This window comes from Lynx canadensis, chromosome F2 (assembly GCF_007474595.2).
Source record: "Lynx canadensis isolate LIC74 chromosome F2, mLynCan4.pri.v2, whole genome shotgun sequence".
NCBI classification, from domain to species: Eukaryota; Metazoa; Chordata; class Mammalia; order Carnivora; family Felidae; genus Lynx; species Lynx canadensis.
Window position 1 is genome coordinate 35,550,172 of NC_044320.2, and position 22,820 is coordinate 35,572,991.

The 22,820-nt window shown below is 41.1% G+C and overlaps 1 protein-coding gene across 2 annotated transcripts in view; it reads left to right on the plus strand.

Annotated features, from left to right (window-relative positions):
* Positions 1 to 22,820, plus strand: part of NCALD (neurocalcin delta) — a 401,347-nt gene that overhangs the window by 200,726 nt on the left and 177,801 nt on the right. For both annotated transcript variants that reach the window (XM_030303777.1, XM_030303776.1), the window contains exon 3: positions 11,840 to 11,888. The gene's annotated coding sequence lies outside the window, so the exon portion shown is untranslated. The remainder of the gene's footprint in view (positions 1 to 11,839; positions 11,889 to 22,820) is intronic.

The window sequence follows — 22,820 nt, forward strand, 5'->3', positions numbered from 1 at the left end:
TAGCTATTCCACAGTGTGGTTTCTCTTTGCTGGGCTTGTTAATGTAATGCGACCGTTATGCTATACGGTGACAAGTAGACTCCATTTAATTATTACCAAACCACATTAATAAAATCCGAGTTTGTAGCTGTTTAGACAGGGTTGAGCAAAAGTTTATTATTATTATTATTATTATTATTTTTTTTTTACTAAGAAGGGATTTGCTGAGCAAATTTTTCTGTCAACTGGAATGGAGATAGGGAGAAAATCTAAGCTACTTACAGCTTTTAAAAATTGCAATAAAGAGAAAGAATTAATTAAAAACACCCATTATCTAAGTCATTGAAAGGGTTGGGGAGACCATCTATTTAGTGTTGCTTGCCACTGATTCGTGTGCAATTAGTTTCTGTCTTACAAAGGCGTGCCTCATTAAAACTAGTCTGTATTTCAGACATCTCCTCAATTAAGATGTGTTTTCCTTTCAATTAATCTGAATCCATGAGTTTCTCTGACACTGCAGAAATGGAACATTGAGTCAAGGTAAAGTGCTATCTATCCATCCTGAAACTGTGGGAAAGACCTTCATTCACTAATGCTAATTTACATTGCATTTACTTTACACTATACTTATGCTAATTATTGCTGTACTCCCATTTCCTAACCCTTCATTAATTCATCGAATATTTATTGACAGTCAGTCAGTGACCTGGCACTCATTAACAGAAGACTTTTTTTTCTGGCATCAGTGAAAGAGATAAAGCTTGCCTTCTCTAATAGTGAATGTGTGCAAGTCTCGGTCAGATCTAAGCACTGATAGATGCAGGTTTAACAAGATGTTGAAAAATGACTTCTCATGCACATTTTTACTCTATCCTTTCAATGAATAAGGACAAGACAGGAGTTAATTATTTGACATCCAGAAGTGAATACAGGAATGACCTCACCCTTTGGCAAGGCCAGACAGACTTGGGATGGTGGGGTGATCACCAGGTAATTACCAGGGATCTGTAGGGTCATGTGCCTGTGCTCTGCACAGGTTGAAAGTCTGACCTCAGCCTCAGGCTTAAGGGTACACTACAGCTCATTGTCATTATTAAGACGTTTTCAGGATGCAATTACTTACTGCATGTTTCTATTGGCACTTGCAAATTTTTACAATTATTCCTTTAAGAAACGATTAGAAATGGCAGGACTGAGTTGGATTGTGTGTTTGTCTGCTCATCCTGATGTTGCAATTTTGATCTTTTCTTCACAATATTATCCAAATACGTGTAACCTGAAAGCTCCCAAAACCTTCAGTGACCTCTTGATGATCAGTTCTCAATACTCATCCTACCGGACTTTGTAACAGTGTTTGACACAGCCAATCATTCCTTTCTTCTTGTTCTTACATTTCCTCTATCATTTTATTTATTAAAAACATTTTCCCCTCTGTCATTTTAATTACTTGAATTCTGTTGTAAACTCTCAACTCTTCAGTTTTATGCTAGATCCATCAAAATCTTATCTGACCCCTTGGCTTCATGAAAAGAACACGTTAATGTCATTCTTAAGGAAAATTTTTTATTTTTGTGTTTATTGCTGTTAAGTAAATATAGTCCTGTCCCCCTGTGTCGGTGCTCAAGGAGTGTTTGTTAAATTCGGGGGTGACTGTGGAAATTGGGTTTTGCAATCGTCCTCTGTCTCCTACTTTATCATTATACCTTAGTTGTCTGAAATTCTTCACCTATTTCACTTTTTTTCTATCTTGTAGTTTTCATAAGATTTTTTCTAATTATTATTAATTTTGCTTCTTTGATGTGGGTCCACTTCTTTGGTCTAAGCATCTTTAACTTCTCCCCTCTCCCCATTTCTCTAATTCATTTGCTTCCAGATCATCTTTATTCTTTTAGAAATCTTTGAGACTTCGACAAGTTTTTTTTTTTATGTATATAGTCTGTTACTTTTAAAATTTTTTAACGTTTATTTTTGAGAGAGAGAGAGCAAGCGAGCATGGGGGAGGGGCAGAGAGAGAGGGAGACAGAACCTGAAGCAGGCTAAATGCTCTGAGCTGTCAGCACAGAGCCTGATGCGGGGCTCGAACTCACAAACCGCGAGATCATGACCTGAGCCGAAGTCGGACGCTTAACTGACCAAGACACCCAGGTGCCCCAATCTTACTTTAAAATGTTTTCCTTTTTCCCAGTCAGCTCGCCCCTCTGTTCTTGTGGTGATACTTCCACTTACTTTAGCTTTGTCTAAGTTTGAGGAGAAAGGTCCAAGTTGATTCTTATCTTCTTATTGTGTATTTAAACCTTATCTCTTCTCTTTAGAGGCAGCTTGTAAAGCCTATTTTTGTCCCCAAAGTTTAAAAACCTGACAAATAGGCATTTGTCGACCAAGATACTTGAAAGTGCAGTCCCAGGATGCTGCCTCCATTTCATTACTCCTGTCTTCCAAGCCCTTTACAATCTGGTTTTTACCCTCATCATCTCATGAACCCGCTCTGAGAAAAATTCATTTCTGGTTCTCTCTTGTTCCTTTTAGAACTCCTCTCCCTCAACTCCCTCCTTTCCAAAGCTCTCTACCCTCTTTAGCTCCATGACGCCATTTTCTCTAGATTTTTCCCTCCTGCAGTCCTCTTGCTCTTTTTTGGACTAATCTGTGGGCTTCTTTTCCTTTGCCGTCTCTCTAACCCTTACTCCTCTCCAGGCTTCATCCTTCCTCCTCTGTTCCTCTCACTGTGCATCATCTTTCATCCTGGGGGAATTCACCTACTCTTATTCATGTCACTACCCCCTCCCCAGGACTTTGTGCTATTTCCTCTACCATGAATGCTCTCCTGCTTTCTCTCCCTCTTACTCATCCTTCAAATGAGTTACTACTTCCTCCAGGAAATTTTTCTTCAGTCCATCCTTTGGACAAACCGTCCCCTCTACTGTGCCCCTGGAGTACGCTTGTTGACACCATTATCACAGCACACATTACATTATAAAGAAATTATCTGTGATTTCCTTAAGGGCAGGAACCGTATTTTCGTATGCTTGTGCCTGATATAGAACTCAAGAGCTTCTTTGAAGCTTCTCTCTGAGTGAGATGCAACCCTCTTCATCATCCAGCTGAGATTGTACTTCAACTCAAGATAGATTTTTAAAAATTATATTCTAGATCACTTTTTCTCTTGTTAACTTTCTATGGTATCTCTCATAGGCCTTTCATTTGCAAACTAAATCCCTTTGATCCATTTCCTAATTCAGTCAAGGTCACTATCATATATGTACATGCTCTAGCTATGGTTTGACTTTAACCATCACCTACCTATATGATGACTCCTAAATCCTTTCAGCAGCCCCTGTGCTGTCCCAGAGTGTTTCTGTACCTCCTGTCCCTTGCATGCAAGCATTTCTTATCCTCACGCTATGGAGTTTCTGGTGCCTTGAGGTGTCTCCAACACCCAGGACAAGTTATTCATTGTTGAGGAGACGGGAACTACTTTCAAGTCCCTCCTTTGGATATAGTGTGTAGGCTGGGGGAGGGGAGCAAAGGTGGGTGCTAGTGAGGTCAGCATAGAAAAGCAGTGGCAGGGTGAGAGGGGGTTTTACCAGTTTTCTGTGGCTGCTGTAACAAAATGCCACAAACGTAGAGACTTACAAAACACAGTTATTCTCGTACACTTCTGGGGGGGGTCTCGAGTCTGAAGTTAGTTTTAAAGGATTAAAATCAAAGTGGAACCAGGATAGTTCCTTCTGAAGGCTCTGAAGGGAGAATCCATTTCCTTGCCATTTTCAGCTTCTAGAGGCTCCTAGCTGAAAATTGGCTCCTGGCTGCATCTCTGCTTCCGCTGCCTTCTGCTTTAACTCTGATGCTCCTGCCTCCCTCTTATAAGGACCCTTGTGACTACTTTGGGTCCATGTGAATAATCCAGGATAATCTCCCCATCTGAAGATCCTTAATTTAATCACATGGGTGCTGTCCCATTTTCTGTATAAGGTAGCGTTTCCAGGTTCTGGGGATTAGGGCATGGACGTATTTGAAGGGCATTATTCAGCCTACCATGTGGTCCTGAGTCAGGGTAGAGATAGAAGCAAGAGTGTTTCTGCAATGGAAGGAGATGCAGAATCCTTGATTTTTAGCAGGTGTGAGGGTCAAAGTGTGTGTGTGTGTGTGTGTATTTGTGTAGAGAGGGGGATGTCCTAGAAGAAAAACAGTTGCTATCGGTGCTGCTTCTAGATAATTAAAAACTAATGTCAAAAGGAAAAATTCTACATAATTTTTTGCATGAGAGTAATAAACCTTAGAGTCACTTATATGAACTGCCTATGATTTATGCCTAAATATCTGATGGCAAAATAATATTTTCCAATTAATTAACTGGCTACACTATCATCATTTAAGTTTTGTTTTAAAACAGCGTGCTCAGGTGTCTGGTCCTCACTCTCACAAAGCCAGAGGCTTTGAAGCTGGGCTTCAGGACTCTGAGCAAAGAAGAGAGAGATGTTTATAGCATGCTTTTTTTCTGTTGCATCCTTTTCTTTAGAGGGAGCTGTGGTTAAAGGAAATAACGGGTTAATGGTGAAAAAAAAAAAGTAGAAAGTCCTTCATTTGAGACACTCGATGACTACAGAGAATGCACACACATTGAAGTAGATGGTCTGCTAACAAGGCAAATGGAATTAAAAGAGTCATTGGAAGATGTCTAAGTTTAGTTTCCCCTGAGAAGCAAATTTTGGGATCTGGATTTGAGTAGGCAAATACGGATGTGATTACTTTAGAATGTCTCCTGTTCTAGAGTGGTGTCTAGAAGGCAGCCACATATTTAGCCATCAGCACCAAACTTCCACTGGCCAAGAATCAAGATGGCCAAGAACCATCCCTGGGCTTTTCTCCTCCGTGCTCCCTGGCTGCACCTGTAGACTGTAGATCTCTGTAGCATTGGAGAAGGCCTGGAGGCAGAAAGTCAGAAGACACCCAGGGGCATGACTAAGGGGGCACTGCCAGCCCCAGAGGAGTCTGCACTCCCCTCCATCTGCCTTCCAGCCATAACAAAGCAGAAGGCAGGCAGGATGTGAGCAGGGCGCCAAAGACAAGAGCTACAGAAAAATCTCTTCTCAAACGCTAGGTAGTATGCAGTGAGGACCCTGTGATGGCTATCTGTTTAACAAGAGAAAGATGTCAAGTTTCCTAATGGAGCAGGTCTGGGCTGTGAGTGAGGCAGTTATGGGGTCACACTCCATTAATATAGCTGTCACCTCCCCAAGCCTCCGTTCCTCATAGCAAAATAAGAACAGTTTCTCCTTTTGAAGATTGTTATGTCAAGTAAAAGGGGTAATATATGCAAAGTGCTTTGCATGGTGACTAGGATATGTCTATACCCGTAAATGAGAGTATTTGTGCTACAAGGAAAATGGAAGAGACGAGAGGAAGAAGAAGGGGAGGGAGAAGAACGGAGGGAGAGGGGTAAAGAAAGAAAAGAGAAGGGGCACTTAGGTGGCTCAGTCAGTTAAGCATCCAACTTCAGCTCAGGTCATGATCTCGTGGTTTGTGAGTTCAAGCCCCACATCGGGCCCTCTGCTGTTAGTGCAGAGCCCACTTCAGATCCTCTGTCTCCCTCTCTCTGCCCACCCCCACGTTTGCACTCTCCCTCTCTCTCAAAAATAAATATATTTTTTTATTCTGTATTTATTTTTGAGAGAGAGACAGTGAGACAGAGTGTGAGTGTGGGAGGAACAGAGAGAGAAGGAGACACAGAATCTGAAGCAGGCTCCAGGCTCTGAGCTGTCAGCACAGAGCCCAATGCTGGGCTCAAACTCATGAACCGCGAGGTCATGATCTGAGCCGAAGGCAGATGCTTAACCAGCTGAGCCACCCAGGCACCCCATAAATAAAGATTTTTTAAAAAAAAAAAGAAAGAAAGAAGAAAGGGAGGAAGGAAAGAGGAAGGAAGAAAGGAAGGACGGAAGGAAGGGAAGGAAGGAAGGAAGGAAGGAAGGAAGGAAGGAAGGAAGGAAGGAAGGAAGGGAAAAGAAAGGTTATATTGATTGTCACCTGAGGCATCTGCTACAAGAAAAGCCACGCATGTTCATAGTTCTTGCTAAATAATGTCAGTGACTATTTCACAGCCCAGGACACAAAGTCTTGCACATGTTTCACTAGAGTCCTGAGTCCAGATCTCTTTTGCTTCCCACTTCAGTTCCTTGGTATTCCTCTGATAGAGCGTCTGACTTGAGATGCACTCTCTCCACTCAGGGTTGCTTCAGGGCTGCCAACATGACCTGACTAGCCTCGAGGACAAAGGCCTGACCCTCATCCATTGGAGGTGTGTTGGTGTTTCACCCAAAGGATAAGTGAACTGTTACAGGTCAACAGCCGGGTTCTTATTTAAAGTCTAAATCATCACTGGGCAGTAATTTTTACCTTGGGATGGATTTTGCTTGTTTACTGGTCCTTGGAATACAGATAATTCATACTTACTCTGCCATAGACTGGCTGACCTTGCAGCCCACAAAGTAATTTGGTGGAACAGTCCAGGCTGGCCTCAAGCTCAGCTTTGCCAGAAACACTGGTGCTGGGGCCACAGCCTTCTCCTGATTATGACACTGTTAAGGCGTTTCTAGTTCAGAAGGCAGAATCACTGGCAAAATCCCCCAAAAAGGAGGCGCAAAAGATCTGCAACAGAAACAAATACCAGAGCAGGAATATCACCACTTCCCTGGAGTAGAAAGATTCAAAGTAACGACCAAAGGCAACTGATATCCTGGCTACAGAGGGGCACGTTCACTCATACCCCCACATACTCACACACCCGTACCAATGAGAGATGGTTTGGAGACAACTGTTTTGAGTTCTGTCTCAGGGAGATAGTGTAGAGCCAAGACTTCATAAAACTCAGTGGGCTGAATGGTGCTAATTCATCCTGCTGCACAGCTTTTGTGTTCCCTGAGGGAGGTGGCACACTTTGATGAATCTGGATCAGGGGACTTGACTTCTCCTGACTTACTAAACCAGATGCATGGACCCTCTTCTGCTTCCTATTTAGCATGATGTAGGAGGCGGAGGACCCTCTGATCATGGGGAAAGGGCAGACTTGAAGGATGGGAACGCACAGGGTCAGATGCACTGTGAGCTCAGCAGCTTGGAACCCTACCATTTGGCCCACATGGTCAAACGTTCTTGCAAGATTTTCAGGAGAAGGAGATTTTGACTATAAATGGTTAAGAGTCATGGTCTCCGCATCACGACTGCATTTACCCTCATGTGTGAAAACACTGGTGTAGCCAGAGGTGACTTTAGGATCAGTCTAAGAGGAAGCTGAATTGGGGATACATTCTGTTTAAGTTTAATAAGATATATTTATGTGGTTTACAGTCACTTCCATGTATACATATATCTGGTGGTTAGTTCATAAAAATAGGTAATTATGCTAAGGTATTTTTCAGACTTTGGAACCATCTGTTCCAGGCACTTGTTTTAGCAATTCTCACGGGGAAACTCCCCTTATTTCTTTACATGGTATAGGGGGAAAAAATAAACCATAACACAGTTCGGAATGTGGGAATCCTGGATTATGAACGTGGAAACTAGCACCACTACCCTTAACTCTATCCATTCCCCAAGGATCTCTGTCTCCACCGAATCCTTAACCCTAACCCACCTAACCTGGCGATGACACCGGTGGCATTTTTAATGATTTATCCCACACTCAAAATTGTGCCTCACAGGAGGACAGTGGGAGGTATTAAAGCCGAGGTCTTTGGAGTCAAATGCTGGCTCAGCCACTTGGTAGAGTGGGAGCTTGGGTGTGTTATTTAACTTCTTTAAGCCTTGATGTCCTTAAGGCTTGTCCTTAAGGGTTTTAAAATAGGAATAGGCACTCATGGAGATGGTTTCAAAGATTAAATCGGATGACTCCTGTGAAGAGCTTAGCTCAGTACCAGCACATGGTTAGTGCTCAATAAAAATTCTTTACTCCGAGACTTTTCAAACCACATTCGTCCTTTAATCAGCCCCCGTGGTCACAGAGAGCTTTGAATGTAATCATCAGGAATAAACTGAGACTCCCAGAGCCAGGAAAAAATAAAAAGTTTATTGGAAGGATATTAATAGCTTAAAGAGCCGAGGGAAGAGCTGGCCAAACAGGCTTTGGGGAAGACAGGAACCAGGGCAACTGGGGGTCCCAGAAGCAAGAATACAGAAACCATCCTTCTGAGATGCTGCTGCTCCGGAGAGCACAGCTTCCATTCCTTCTTAGTCTTGTCTGCTGTCGGTTTAAATGCCCAGGAGGGAGAACCAGCTGGCCTAGCTTGGCTCGGGCCCTCCTCTGTGGTCAGAGGAGTAGATGTCTGGGCTTGGCTGCCCCATTAAAGCCACAGGGAGCTAGGGGACAGTTCTACAAGGTCAGAACACTGGAGAGACAAGACTCCCTGGAGTCCATGGACTTCTTGCTAGTTGTCCCTAAGGACCTGCGAAGCAAATATCTCTTGACTTTTGACTTCTTTGTCAAAATGTAATTGCCTTTTGTAATAACCCAACATCATTTCCTCCCATCTTTACAGCTAATCATTCCTGATTTTGCATGACTTCTATAATGATTATTCACTCATACAGTCATTTATAAATATTTGTTGAGCACCTACTAGTTGTTTACCTCAGTGAACCAAAGAAATCCCATGCCTTCAAGGACTTACCCTCTAGTGGGAGGAGACAGACAGGCAAAAATAAACAAATATATGACATCAAGCGAGGATGGTGTGAATGACCAAGTGCTAGAGAGAAAAACCATCAGAAGGGAAAGGAAAGAGTAAGGTGTATGTGCAGGTATTGTTCACATCAGCTCTTCAAGCTCCTGTGAGTCTGTCATCCAGATGTTCACATTTTGATGATTTTATTTGTTTACTTGTCTGTCATAAGTGACTAGCTGGCTTCTCCCCTCTAGGAGTGAGCATCTTAAAGGTGAAGTCATGTTGTTCATTTCCCTGCCTCATGGTGGATGCTCTATAAATGTTGAAGGAATGGATAAACACACCCTTTGGAGTATGGCTATTGCCTGATTGTATCTTTCTGCTGGTGAACCAGCCAGCCATTTTCCCACACAGGGCATTGCAGGCGGCCTGAACAGAGGGGATGATTCCATCTAGGCTGTGCCCTTGTAGGCTCTCCGTAAATGTTGCTGACTGACCAATTGACTAGGAAAGGCATTTGCTTAACCCCATTTATCCAATCTCTCTTCCCTGGAATCAGTTTTGTTTCTTTTTATTGTTACTGATTTTATTTTGTCATATCATGCTTTCTGAATTTAAGACCAGCTTTGAGCAAGAAATGAAAAAAATACCTATTTCTCACAACTCGAGGCACAGAATCATGGCATCAGAATGAATCATAGCATCTGAAAGAAGCTTAGGAGAGCACCCAGCATAAGTGAGGTTGGGCCATGAGGAACAAGGGCAATAGCAATGATCCTTTAATGGAAATTAGTATCCTATTAAATCTATTCCCTCCATACTTGATTTCCATATTTGCTGAAGTGGAGAGAACTAGATTAATCCTCATTTAAATACCCAGTCTAAAAGCAGGAAACAAGAGGGGCACCTGGGTGGCTCAGTCAGTTGAGCGTTCGACTTTGGCTCAGGTCATGATCTCGTGGTTCATGGGTTCGAGCCCCACGTTGGGCTCTGTGCTGACAGCTCGGAGCCAGGAGCCTGTTAACGATTCTGTGTCTCCCCCTCTCTGCCCCTTCCCCACTCATGCTTTGTCTGTTTCTCTCTCTCTCTCAAAAATAAATATTTTTTAAAAGGCAGGAAACAAGACAATAGAAGCTTTAAAATATTTTTATTCAACATTTGTGTAAAATAGAGCAGCACTGATGGCATGATTAGAGGTGGTCTCCACCATAGCAGGGTTCGTGGCTTTTCCCTTTAAACCATGAATGATCTGCCATTGACACAACTCTCTGGTTGCAGTGGTAGCTGTATTTATACACGGTCAGCTGTGTCGTGAATATATTTAGCTTATCCTAAATGCCCCTGAGAGGATGAATATCATCTGTTCCTAGTTTAATTGTGTTTTGGAGCATGGCGCATTTTTTTTTTCCAGATGAATAAATATTAAGCCTTTTCCACTTCCTGAGGAAGGTTAGGGTTGGATTCTGATATTCAAATTACTAGAGTTATTAAATCAAATGAAAATGAACATGTAAAGGGCTATTCGATTCTATTTATAAGTCCTTGTCAGAATATGCTGCTCAGTGAAAATGGTGTGTTTTGGCATCCAAAAAAAACTAGATATCAACACTGAGACCAGAAACCATTGTAATCATCACTAGCATGAGTGGACGGTATAGCTGACAGATAGGATGGTTAGAAATAGTGGTGTCGATAACTAAACAATATCCTCATACAACATGTAAAACACCTCAAAGCAGTTTGTATCTGAATGCGCTCAGACTTTCATATCATAAACCTTGAAATGTTTACATGCAAACCAAAATATATAAGGTAACTGTTTTAAGCACTGACACCATGAAAAAAGGATTTGCCTCAGGCTTCCGAAAAAACAAATTTGGCCAGCTGTATTTATTTGCTCATAAAGCATAAACTTCCTGATTGGGATCCTAAAGGAAAAGAAAGGACCAACTTGAAATGGATGTCAGGGATTTTAGAGTTATTACATGTACTTTTCTGTATAAAGAGACCTAGTGTTGGGAAGCAACCACTGAGATATATAGCCTTTATTATATGTCAAAGGGATGTACAATATGTATGAACATACAATATGTATGAACATGTTAAAAGGGACAAATTATATTAACTCTTTGGTAAAGCTTCTACTTCTGCTTTTAGTATATTTAATTCTCTGTTAAATGCTTGGAGGAGTATGAGTCCTTGGTGTATTGACTGAGATATATTTTGCGATGATTGGTATACCATCAAATACAAAGAAATTGGTAGAATGTTATATTTTTTTCTACCATGTCATTTGGAACAGCTTTTTCTTCTTGAATTATTATAATTTTTTAAATAACAGTGGGAGGATATTTAGAAACTCAAACAATTGCACATTTTGGTATTTTATTCCTAATAAAAGTGATACTTGATATTTAAGAATTCAGTGGTATGTGTTGGGACTTTTTACCCTACATATTTCCTAAGAGGGCTTTGACCCCATTGATAGTTTGGTTTTGAAACTATATTAGCTAGATTAATTAGATTTTCTAGACTGGTACACCCAGAGGTACTAAGATGCACTTTTTTTCCTCAGAGAGAGGTTGCAAATGCCAGAAATAAAATCTGAGAGAGCACCCCTCTCCCATGTCCATTGGCAATGGGATTCAATAGATCACAGCCCTCCCTTGAAGTCTTCCTAATCAAACCTGCTTGGCTAGGCTCCTCACAGGCTAAACCCTTTGATTAGTCCTTTCCTCTGACCTATGAATCTAATCAATACATTGTTCCCATTTATGGATCTATTTTATTGTGATTCCTTATTATTGCATTAAGGCACTGTGTTTGCTAATTCTTTCTGGCATGTCCCTAAACTTTGGTATTTCTAGAAGGTGGTTCATACAATGCTCACTCTGACCTGAAAAATTAAGGCCCATATTCTTGACGATCCCTTCCCGTGAATCCATATCCTCTTCCAAGGAGTTCATAAATATCAGCAAGAGGTCAATGCCAGAATCCCCACTGTGTTAGCCTCTGCCTCCTTTTTCTAGGTGAGTCCTTTCTGCCCAGCCCATCTCCCATTCCTAAAACGTGTTATTGACAACTAAAGCCACACCATGGGAAGCTTCCTAGAGCTCTGCCACTAAAATCTGTGGGGATGGATGACGTTGCGGTCCTTGAAGATATTTTCATTCACTGTGGTTATTTTGCCTGTTTTCCTTTAGATTATCTTGGCTTGGTCTCCGGGAACCACCCACTGGTGACTGTCAAAAAGTAAGTGGACACTTAAAATTGTCTTTCAGTCAGCTGTAAATGGAAATCTCAGTTTTGTTTAATGACTTTCACAAAAGACAGTTTCACTCAAATATTTTATCAGCAAACAGTGGCATAATGACTGGGAGTTTCATATATAGGAAAAGATAACCAAACCCTCTCTTTAAAATTTGTGGAAAGGATAATAGATAGATACGAAATAAGTAAGACACTGCCTATCACCCTTGGATATTACCTTTAGCTTAATAAAGTCTATTTGCAGCTACTGAGCTGAGTGGTTTGATTTTTCCATCTTCATTCCAGGCAGCTGCCAGAGTCCTCTCAAGGGGCATATTACAATAGCTTCTTCCTTCATTTTAAGCTGGGCTGTAGCCCAAGAAGGTATCTCAAATGGCATTAAGCCAAGTAATGTCTAGCACAGAATTTAGCACCTAGGGGGCACGTAATATTTGTTGGAGAATGAACGTAGGTGGGTTAATTAATTCATCAATTTTCTGCTCTGTGTGTTCCTTACCACTGTGAGGCAATGTGGTGTACTGGTTAGTCCCCCAAATCTGGAGCCAGATGCTTGGGTTCAATTCCTAGTTCTGCCACTTACTAGCTGAATGACTTCGGCCACATGTCTAAGCCTCTCAGTATCCCAGTTTTTCCCTCCATAAAATGGGACTACTAACATTACCTATCTCGTTGTTGTGATGAGCTTATTACAGGGATGAAATGAGTTAATATGTGCAAAATGCTTAAAATAACGCCTGACATATGGTAATCTCTGTAAGAATGTTTGTTGAATAAATTAAAAAATACATTAAGTGTATAGGGACATTCTAAGGTCCCATGTTTAGAGACTGAAAAACTGGTTTGGCCTAGATGCCATGACTCTTCAGTAGCAATAAACACACAGATCACCCAAATCTTGGTTTTAATACTATTTGCCAATAAAAAGGATCCAGGGCTCCTTCAAGAAATGGCTAATTTAGAACTGGGGCAAGAAATATGCAGAATGAGCCTGGAGCATCTTATAGTGCCAGAAATAAGGTAGTGCTCAAAGAAAAAAAAAGAAAAACAAAACAAAACAAAAAACACCTCACAATGGCATAACACACAGTGCATCACAAGGATACAGGAACCAACTAAAAGTGCTCCCAGTGTCCAAAGTTGAAGCAATTTGAGCAAGAAAATAAATAAAGTAGTAGTATAGTCCAAGGCATGAAATAAATATCTATTCAGATATAAATAATTGGATAAATATATGAGGAGAATAGACAAATATCCCATGCTGAAGAATTCCAAATACTGTATGTAGATACTCTGCTTTCCGTGAAGTTAACTATAACTCCCAATGGGGGTTGCACATAGTGATTTTCTTCCAAGGAGTGAAGTGGGAGAGGGAGGGGAAAAAAAGAATAACGTTCCATCGAGAAACCTGGCAAACACTACCTCAAGCCAGGTAATCAAGATTAACATCAACAGTGATATGTCATGTTGACAGTGGGTATCCCTGTAGGATGCAGTAAGAATGGTGCTTTACCTCTGGTCCTCTTCCCCAGAACACATTACCCCAGTCTAATCATGAGAAAAACATAGGATAAATTTCAGTAGAGGTACACCCTACAGAATACCTGACCAGTATTCCTCAAAACTGTCAAGGTCATTAAAAATTTTGAAAGTCACAACCAAGAGAAGCCTAAGGAGACAAGACAACTAACTGTGATGTGGTATCCTGGGTGGGATCCTGGGATGGAAAGAGGACGTTAGTTAAAAACTAACGCTATATGAATAAACTATAGAGTTTAGTAAATAATAATGTATCAATGTTAGTTCATTAATTGTGAAAAATGTCCCATACTAAGGTAAGATGTTAATAATGGAAACTGGGTGTGGGATATACAAGAACTCTGTATATACTATCTTCATAATAATTCTGCAAATCTAACACTGAAATAAAAAGTTTATTTAAAAAAATAAGGAAGTGTGTATATTGAAAAAAAAACCGGTTTGGATGTATATTTTCCATTTTCCAAGTACCAAAATGATATTTTGAAAAGTGTTCAATTTAACTAATTTATATTTTGAGACTCATACATAGAGAATTATATTCTGCATTGAAGTTTTGAATTGATTAAAGGTGTACACATATCTAAAGCCTTCCGCTGTATTTCTGCTGTCCTCAAATGGAGACAGAAAATAACAATTGGTAACACGAACCTTTTTTTGCAAGAATAACTGTTTTCAGAGCTAATGTGGATTATGACTTGTGCATTAGTTATACATTGCAGCATGACAAATTACCACAAATTTAGTGACCTAAAACAGCATATAATTATTATCCCCCAGTTTCTTTGGATCAGGAATCTAGGTACATCCTAGCTGGGTCCTCTGCTTCAAGTCTCATAAAGGTATAATCAAGACGTTGACTGTGCTTTGGTCCTTTTTGGAGCTTGAGTTTTTTCTTCCAAGTTCATGTGGTTGTTGGTGGCATTCAGTTAGGGTTGTAGGACTGAGGTACCCTGTTTTCTTGCTGGCTGTCACGTGGGTGCTCTCATCACCTAGGTATTACTCCCAGTTCCTGGCCACGTGGCTGCTTGTCTCTCACAGGCCCTGTCACAACATGGCAGCTGACTTCAGAACCAGTAGGAGAATGTCTTACTCCAGTCGGCTAAGATGGACCTAAGAAGGTCCCTAAGAAGGTCCCATAATGTAACCTTACCAAGAGAGTGACTCTCCCATTGGCTTTGCTGTATTCTGTTGGCTAGGAGCAAGTCACAGGCTATGCCTGCACTCAAGAGGAGAGGCTTGGGGGGCCTGGTTGGCTCAGTCAGTTAAGTGTCTGACTCTTGGTTTCAGCTCAGGTCATGATCTCATGGTTTGTGAGTTGGGGCGCCTGCGTCGGGCCCTGCGTGAGGTTCTGCACTGTCCGCAGATTCTGCTTGGGATTCTGTCTTTCTCTCTCTCTGTCCCTTCCCCGCTTGCTCTCTCTGTCTCTCTCTCAAAATAAATAAATAAACTTTTAAAAAATTAAAAGGAAAAAAAAAGAGGAGAGGCTCATACTAGGGCCTGACTCATTAGGGATCACCTTAGCATATATCCACTACAACAGGAGAGTTTTGAAACAGATCCAGGCATATATGAGCAAACTAAAGAGGAGAACAAACAGGAAATGCTGGCTTCTTGTTTTCAGGCAGACTGTAGCTTGAAGTAAATAAATAAATTTCATCCCCACCCCTACCCCCGTACACAAAATTATGTTTAAAAATACTCCTCGAAGTTTAAAAATATTCATCAAAGTTATCAAATGAGACTTATAATTATTTACGACGAAGGAGCCAGAAAAAAATATTTGGAGATAGCTCATAAATACATCACCATTTTCCTAACTAGTGTTTTCTTTTTTGTTAGCAGTGAAGCAATTTGGACAACATTTTGACAACATTTCTGCATTTTAAGAAGTCTCATAAAAGTTTAAATAATACGATCTTATTTTCAACATTTTATGACTTAATTTTTTTCATTGTTGAGACTGTTTAGTGTTTTAATACTTAGGTTTTTAAATTATGTCTACTGATATTTATTTTTGTTTGTTTTTAAGTTTATTTATTTTGAGAGAAAGAGAGAGCAAGCACGGGAGAGGCAGGGAGTGAGGGAGAGAGACAGAGAGACAGAGAGATATAGAGACAGAGAGAGAAAGAGAGAGAGAGGGAGAGAGAGAGAGAGAGAGAGAGAGAGAGAGAGAAAATCCCAAGCAGGCTCCGCACTGTCAGCATGGAGCCTGATGCAGGGCTCGAACTCACAAACCATGAGATCATGACCTGAGCCAAAACCAAGAGTTAGACACTTAACTGACTGAGCTACCAAGGCACCTCTGTCTACTGATAATTACTAATAGTCCGATACTGTTTAGGTTATAATTTTTACATTTTACATGTTGCTTATAAATTTGTGTATTTTAAATATATTAAATATTCATTTTCGCTGATTTCTTTTTATGGATTCTGAATCCTTTTCTTATAAAATGTTAAATACAGAAATACTGCTGTCGTCATTTTGCTCCAGTATAGTAGTCACCACCCAGATTTTCAGGAACTCAAAAATATATGTATTTTTTTCTGATGGCTTCTCATAACACCAAATGTTCCAGAAATCCTAACATTTAGGCATTGGAACAATATTTGCCAAATGGCTGCTTGCATTTGGAAATAAGGCACAGGTATCGTTTTTTAGACCCTGTGTCTAATTGTGGGTTTGTATAATGTGATCACTGTATCTGTACATCTCCACAGAGATAATACAAACCTATTAGCTGATGGAACCAGAGACCTTTGTTGATTGTATCTCAGATATGTAGCCACCTTGAAGAAAATAGGCAACTTGTGGAAATGAGGCTTATTAACAACAAAGCTGAAATGAAAAGGAAATATATATATTGCAATAATTCAATGAAGAAACTCAAAAAAGGAAGGCTTTCTTGTGGCTCCTCCTTTTTTACCCTTTACCTCTTTTTCAAGTCTCTTTCTACCTACATTTCTGTTTTCACTGCTCATTCACAACTAAGCCTTAGGCTGTAAGCTGTTGGTTTCTCTTGTGCAAGGTGTACAAAGGGTTGTTATTCACCTGTAGCTATTGGTAAAATAACTCATTTAGCATATAAAGGTCAAAGCTTACTTGCTTTCTTCCTCGGGGTTGTTTTCTTTGTGGGAATTAAATAAAGGGATCTTTAAAAAAAATACCAAATATGTTAGAGTAAATAGAAGTAACCTTTCCTGATTGTGAAGGAAGTATTCAGTGAAAGCCCAGAAGAAGAGAATTTGGCTTTTACTGAAGGTCACAGGATAAAGCCATTCTTTATCAGAGCTGAATTTAGTGGTAGGTCTTGGAATTTGCCAAGGTTTTAGGCCCGTGGTAGTCATCAGATCTCTTTTCCTCAGTATTAGAAGGGCTTAGACTTGCCTTTGCCATCAGTTTTAATATATAAATCTAGATACTTTCACCTATTACTGAAATTCTGGACTTATTTATTATGATTGGAGCAACCATTAGATCCTTTCATTTAAAAAGCTGGGCTTATTTTCTAAATAGTATCTCTGTATGCTCTGTCTTCAGATTTGGTTTCTAGACCATCTTAACATTATTTTGCATCATGGTGATTGAATCCAGGTTGGATTTCCTTGTTTGGGAGTGCTGAGGTAGCAATTGGTTGTGGCCAACTTGGTCTTCTTTTGACATAAGCCAGGCATTTACCAATTTATCTCTTTATTTGGTACTGTTCTTGGGGCCCCATGTACCCCCGTGAAGCTGAAACTACCTCCTCCCACACTGCGCTCTTCTTTTCCTGAGCTTCCTATTACACATATTTTCTGTGCCTGGTCATTCCTATCTTGTCTTACTCACCCATTGTTCGCTGTTGATAATTTTTCTCTACAAGGAGACTATAAGCTCTTTGAGGGCAAGGGTTTCTTGTGTTTTATGCCTTCACAAGGCTCACGGCCCTCAGCACTTGAGGCCTACCTGCCACCATGTCCCATGCCTCTAACTCTTACGCCTGATCAAAAAGTGTTTCCTCAAATCAAGAGAATTCTGTACCTTCTATTTGCCTCACTCTGTGCTGGGAGTCACAAAGGTGGGGTCAGTCAAGCCAAATGTCTACTCCCATCTTCAGACCTTCCCATTCTCCTCTCTGGACCCCTCTGCCCATTCCCAGAGCTGCCAGGCTCCTGTCCAGGCATCTCTCCTATGACTCATTCTCCAGAGCCCCAACCTCACTGAGGTCTCAGCCAAGTATGACTTTTCTTAGGGCAATCATGTTCTTATAGAGGAAGACTTCAAGGCCCCAAATGATGTCCTCCAGTGTTGAAAGTCCGGGCACTGTGATAGGGAACAATGGGAATATTTTTAACCCATTCTTGTCTGGCTTCCCTTGAGTCACATCACACAGGTAGATGCCTACTCTGCTCCCATTCCCACCCTGCCTAGGGACTGTTTAAAAAATGGAAATGTTAACCTCGGTCCTTACGGTGTGAATAACCTAGCAGGAGAGCTGGACTACATGTGCCTACAGGCAGACTAGCATATAGCTTAAGAACCTTTCTAATCACATGGTCCTGGCTTCTAATCTCAGTTTTTCTACTCATCAGCTTTGTGGCCTTGTGCAAGTTTCTAAAATTTTCTGAGGCTCATTTCTTTCATCTGTAACACCAGGGTAACCAAGCCCATCCCGAGGGGCCCCTGGCTGGCTTAGTTGGTAGAGCATGTGACTCTTGATCTCAGGGTTATAGTTTGAGCCCCACATTGCATTTTTAAGTAATCTTTAAGAGATTACTTAAAAATAAAATCTTAAAAACATTAAAACAAAACCCATCCCAAGGTTGTTATGAAAGTTCAACCAGCTACAGTATAGCCATTCTTGGCACATAATAAACATGCATAACATGGGAGCCATCAGTAATAATAACTAGAGTGGGGTGCCAGGGTGACTCGGTTGAGCGTCTGACTTTGGCTCAGGTCGTTATCTCACAGTTTGTGAGTTTGAGCCCCACATTGGGCTCACGGCTGTCAGCTCAAAGCCCACTTCAGATCCTCTGTCCCCTCTCTCTGCCTTTCCCCTGCTCGTGTGCTCTCTCTCTCTCAAAAATAAATAAACACTTAAAATAATAATAATAGTAGTAATAATGATAACAACTAGAGCTAGGGAGGATTGTAAGTCCAACCAAGGCTGTTGGAGGTCTGAGGCTGAGAACAAGTATGTAGAGCAAGGTATTGAAGGAGGAGAACGTCCTAGAAAGGACTTCCTGTCCTCATAGGAAAACATGAGTGCTGTTCAGTGTCTGTCTGTGCTTACTTAGCCTTAGGTACATAATCCTCTGATCAGTTTGCCTGCAGAGGCATTTTTGGCTTAGAAGCAGCCTACTGGGGAGTGGAAGAAGTATCAGTGGAACCCATGCATTGTGTTCCCAACATTGTTACTGTACAGAGGATGGGTAGGGTAACTTCACCCCTTCTCTGAATTGTTTGTTTCAGACTCTGTCTCCTCCATTGGACTGTGTGGTCCTCAAAGCCAGGACCCAGCTCATTCTGTTATCCCCAGGCCACTGTTGAGAGTATGTGCTCAGTGCTTAATTATTGGTAGAGTGATGGAAAGGATAGAAGATGCTAGTGTTTTCCTGTAGTACACTAGTGATCATATAAAAGATATACTAAGACTTAATATAAGTTTATGAACATATTTTCTCTGCATGCAAGAAAATGACTCAGTCAAATGAAAGAGGGGACTAGTGTGGTTTGTGGTTGTCCAAAACAACATTGTTTGTGGGGTCAGGGAAGAAGAAAGATGTGACTTGGGAAAGTTGCACCAGCCTTGAAAACGATGGTTGTGCTTCATGGATGGAAAAACCAAAACCAAAAAACAATCCCTAAGCATGTGAAACTGGAAGAGGAGTCTGTGCAATCTAGCCTGGTGCCAAAAGGGACGAGTTGGCAGATTGGAATGGATCATTGCAAATTCCTGCCGCCACCTGGCTTGTGATTTAGCGCTTCTCTGAGCTTTTGTTGTTCCATGATATTTGGGCCTGAATTTATTCCCATCTTATTGTCCTTGTCAAAAGCGATGACTTTTTTTAATCTGTATGTCTTCCTTGATTCTTGTTTATACCTTGCCATCCTGCTGTTTACAAGATTGGTCTCTCACACTCTGCCTGGGGTGTTTCTATTCCTGTGTGGTTAAAAATTGCCAGAGCATTGTTTGAGCTGCTCTATTTTGAAGAATGGAGAAGCCATGTTGCCCTGTGGAATCCCAGCATGGTGTGGCATCTCCTCAGTGAAAGAGGCACACAGCTCTTATGAACTTGTGACTGACTGTGAAATTTTGCACATTCAACTATTTTAAACACTTGAGACTGCCTGTTGTGCATCTTGTTACCGAGATATAATATCAGGTGTGACCTGTCACATGGGCTGATGCCTCCTTGGAAGTTGCCTGGAATAACATGAAATGTGATTTCTTTCCAAAATAGAGTGCCTGCCATTTTCTCCCCAGCTTTGGGTTGGAAATGATGTCCTAATGTCTTGCATCGCTCTTCTCTGTTCCCGCATCCTGTCCTCACTTTGGGTTGATTATTTCCCCCATCTGAATGGTCTCCACAGTGTTCTGTGTGATGCTCCTCTTGATGACAAAATCATGGCGGCATGTGGAACAACTGCAAGTTGGAAATTGTTCCTTTGCTTTCTTGAAGCATGGAATCCAGAAAGGTGAGGGGTTTGAACAGAAGTTGCTTTGATTACAATTGCTTTGGTTATAATTACAATGGCTCCAAGCTCCAAGAGGAAATGACCTTTGTCAGAGGTGACGCCGGCCAAGGTTGGCTTTGCTTCGGATCCTCTTCATGGTGCCATCCTTCTAACACCCCCTACATTCCCTTAAACCCCCCACTCCCTAGGTATCCTTCTCTGTTTCTGATGCCCCTGTTTTCCTCAGATCTTCCTCATCAGGGTAGACAGTGCTCCATGCTTTAGCTTCCTTCCCTTAAATGCTGATTTCCTCTGATCAAAATTTCTCAGATATTATTCCTCAAGTTACTCACTGTGATATGGACATGGATGGTATTGGGTCAAAGATACCTATGCTGGGTGTGTTCCTCTGGAGTGGAAAAGAGGTAATGAAAACTCACCAAGCCTCAGATGATCTGGGTTTTTAATTCTAGTTTTGCTACTTATTAGCTGGTGACCTTGGGTTATGTTACTTATAGTTTCTATGTTCTCACTCATAAAATGTACTTGATGAGTTCCTGCTAGAATATCTAAAAATATGAGATTTTTACCTTCATGGATTATTGTAAAGCTCAAATGAGACGAAGCATTTGAAAGCTCTTTATAAATGAGAGTGATTCTGTACAAGTGTAAGGTAGGAAGGCAATAAAGTGCCTTAATCATGTCCAAAATGTCAGCTTCTTGACAGATAATGTGAGGTAGCAGAAGGCTTCAGCCTGGCTTTAGTATTTTTGATAATCTCATTTTATCTGAGCTTCTGTTTCATCATGAAGGCAAAAGAGTAGAATCAAACCTCATGAGATTGTCATAAGGATTAAATGAAATGATGGGTGTAAAGTTTCTTAGCATAGTGCCACTTGGCACTTAGTATGTGTTTAATAAAATGTTATTCCCTCTCAATATGTCCCTTAAGAAGTGACTCTAGAGAGGGGCGCCTGGGTGGCTCAGTTGGTTAAGCGTCTGACTTTAGCTCAGGTCATGAGCTCACAGTTTGTGGGTTCAAGCCCCGCAATCTGGAGCCTGCTTCAGATTCTGTGTCTCCCTCTCTCTGGCCCTCCCCTGCTCACGCTCTGTTTCTCTCTGTCTCTCAAAAATAAATAAATGTTAAAAAAAAAAAAAAGTGACTCTAGAGAGTCTGGCCCAAGATTTTCCACATGCATCAAATCTACCTGTGTATGTGGCAGATCCAGTAATCATGATGGTATCTTTTTTTTTAAATTTTTTTTCAACGTTTTATTTATTTTTGAGACAGAGAGAGACAGAGCATGAACGGGGGAGGGGCAGAGAGAGAGGGAGACACAGAATCGGAAACAGGCTCCAGGTCCGAGCCATCAGCCCAGAGCCTGACGCGGGGCTCGAACTCCCGGACCGCGAGATCGTGACCTGGCTGAAGTCGGACGCTTAACCGACTGCGCCACCCAGGCGCCCCATCAAGATGGTATCAAAGCAGCCAAGAGGAATGATCTAGTTTAAAGGTAACATTAAAGAGATGTCTATCATTCTCTAAAATGGTCATGGATTCTGATAGTGCAAAAGGTGACATGGGCTTGATTTGAAGGGGTGGGGAGGGAGGTGAATGGGGCACTCGCTTTGGCACAGAATTGAAGCGGGCACTGTAGAACTCCATAATCAAGGTAAATAATGTTAAATACAATATTTTTTAATTAAAATTCATGCAAAAAATCATGATGAACACACTATCAACATTTTACATAAAGATAAGATCAGAAACAGTGTTGTGCACAGTCATATTAGAGCCTGAGACAAAAGAAAAAAAATCAGTAATTGTAATCCTGTCTTTATTTAAACCGTTGATATTTTGTTTATTGTAGATGTTTTTGATTTTCAAAAATATTGCATTAAAGTATTATTTATTTTGATTGCTGAGTTTTTTGGTGCCTTTGTAAGATTTGTGCCCAAGGAGAGTGTGCTACCCATTCCATTAGCCTCATCTTGCCGCCACCCTGGGGTGGTGTCCACTCAGCTGGGAGGAGAGTTCCAGAGTGGGCTTCAGGACCCCACTTCCTGTTTCCCCTCACCCACTCTGGGGTCCTGGCTTTGGTTTAAGTGTAATTTTGTGAAAAAAGAAAAGACTATATCAGATGAAATTCCAGCCTTCTTTCTAATCAAGTGACTACCATAGTGAGATATACTTAGGAAAGAAAACATGAAGTAAATGGTTCCTCAGGAACTTAATTGAGGTCAGAAGGTCAGCAAACAATGACCCACAGTCCAGCTGCCTGTTTTTGTAGGAAAAGTTTTATTGGCACACAGACCTGCTCATTTGTTTTTGTGTTGTCTGTGGCTGCTTTGGGGACACAATGGCTGAGTTGAGTAGTTGCAAAAGGGACCATGTGGTTTGCAAAGCTGAAAACCTTTACTGTCTGGTCTGATGTAGACCTCTGATTCAGCTTATCAAAGCACTCAGATGTTTTTGGATCAGTATGTGGGGTTGGCGACAGTTTAGAATATACTGTCATTTGGAAATTTATGTAACAGAGAATTCAAGTACATTTACAGAGAATATTACCTTTCATTTGTAAGAACTGGGGGATATTGAGAAGGTATCAGAGTTCAAAAAGTAAGTCAAGAGAGGCAGCAGAGAATAGGTGAGATCTCTGTCTGTCTGTGCCCCTGCAGGTCCTCTATCAGAGTCCAGTTGTGACTTGACATCAC